The following is a 1,918-nucleotide window of genomic DNA, read 5'->3' as shown; positions in this document are numbered from 1 at the left end:
TCTTTTTAACTAAGAACCTAGTCCAGAGCTTCCTGGTTGACACTCCGGGTTGCTGGACACTGTGACTTAAGTCATCAGTATCTGGTGGCCGGACATATGTACCTTGGAAGTTGTTGAGGAAAGCCTCTTCCAAGTCCTCCCAGCTGCCAATAGAATTTTTAGGAAGACTGTTTATCCAGTGCCGAGCTAGCCCTTTGAGTTTACAGGGAGGTATTTGATGGCGTGGAGGTCATCTGCACGAGCCATATGAATGTGAAGAATAAAGTCCTCGATCCACAACGCGGGGTTAGTTGTTCCATTGTATGATTCGATATTTACGGGTTTAAACCCTTTTGTGAATTCGTGTTCGATGACTTCGTCGGCGAAGCAATGAGGGTGTGCGGCGCCTCTATATCGGGCCGTATCACGACGTAGCTCTGATGGAGTCCGTCTGCAGCTTTCGGCCCGTGCATGACTAGGTTTGTCACGTTTGAGTAGATGGCCGTCATCGCATGTCGGGGCACGTCCTCGCGATCCGTAGATTGATCTGGTATGTCCTGCTTTATTGTTCAGGTCATGTCGAAGGTCATATGTATGTCCGTAAGCTAATTTACCTCTGCCTTTGCGATGAGGTGGGGCGGGCTGGTGTTCGGCTTGAGTTGCCGCTTTGTCCTGACCATGTGGTGGTCGGTCAGCCGCATTGCGCGATGGTGGTATGTGTTCTAGTGCCTCGTCGTCGAATTGAGGTAGCAACTTGCACTTCGGGTAGCTTTTGGTCGGGCGCTTGTGGCCGTATTCTTCGGCTGCTAGGATGTCAGTCCATTTATCGTTGAGTAGATCTTGGTCAACTTGAAGCTGCTGCTGCTTCTTTTTCAGGCTCCTTGCAGTGGCTATTAGCTGGCGCTTGAAGCGCTCTTGCTCAAGAGGTTCCTCAGGCACGATGAAATCTTCGCTGCCGAGGCTCTCCTCATCCTCGGAGAGCGGAAGATAATTACTGTCCTCCGAGTCCTCGTGTCTGGCCTGTTTACCAGGGCTAACTTGCCCATCTTCCTGTTCATCCTGTTCGGTAGCTGCGCCAACGGGGTCTTCGTTGTCTTCGGCACCTTCCAGAGTGTTATCTTCTCTTGTGCTGGTGTTGTTATCTTTACTGCGGCGTGACTTAGAGCGGCGCCGCTGACACCGGCATTTCGATTGTATATCAGGAGGTTTATCCTCAACTGGATCCTCTTTGTCATCGCCACTGTTACCCTTTGGTGCATCCACCATGTATACATCGTACGAGGAAGTGCCCGTCCAGCGTCCGGTGAACGGCGGGTCCTGGGCCTCTTCTTCTCCGGCATCGTCGTGCATACCGTCGATGTCGTCGGAGCCATAATCAAGCATGTCAATTAAGTCTTCGACAGTGGCTATGAAGTGGGTGGTGGGGGGGAGCGAAATTCTCTGTCATCAGCTTCTAGTTCGAACCGGATATAATTCGGCTGTGAATCCCCCGCTAAGGATAATTTTTTTAATGAATTTAGCACATTGCCCAAGGGTGAGTGCCATGAGATGTCCACGGCCCTGAATTCAGCATCGATAACCAATCATGCTCGACATGCATGGACGCACATAGTTCGGAACTTTTAACCGGAAACAAGCCCGAGTTCTGGTGGCACAGGCGTTACCAGAGCTTAGGTTTGTGTGTGGCTCCAATGTCGTGGAGTCTACGACTTCCGTGGCGGGGTTAAGCTTCCTGTCCTCGGATGGCACGACATGCTCCGGATCTAAGGCCAAAGCGGTTATAGGTGCAATTTCCTGGGTATGGCCCGATGATAGATCTAAGTCATGTTCATCGAGGTGACGGGGAGCGATTGCCGTGGTATCGAATCCGTCAAAGATCAAGTCTTTGTGGATTTCAGTGACGTAGCTCAAGCTCCCAATATGACCTGACGACCAGGGG

Source organism: Triticum aestivum, chromosome 6A, assembly GCF_018294505.1.
Source record: "Triticum aestivum cultivar Chinese Spring chromosome 6A, IWGSC CS RefSeq v2.1, whole genome shotgun sequence".
In the NCBI taxonomy this organism is placed as follows: Eukaryota; Viridiplantae; Streptophyta; class Magnoliopsida; order Poales; family Poaceae; genus Triticum; species Triticum aestivum.
This window is presented reverse-complemented; position numbering follows the sequence as displayed.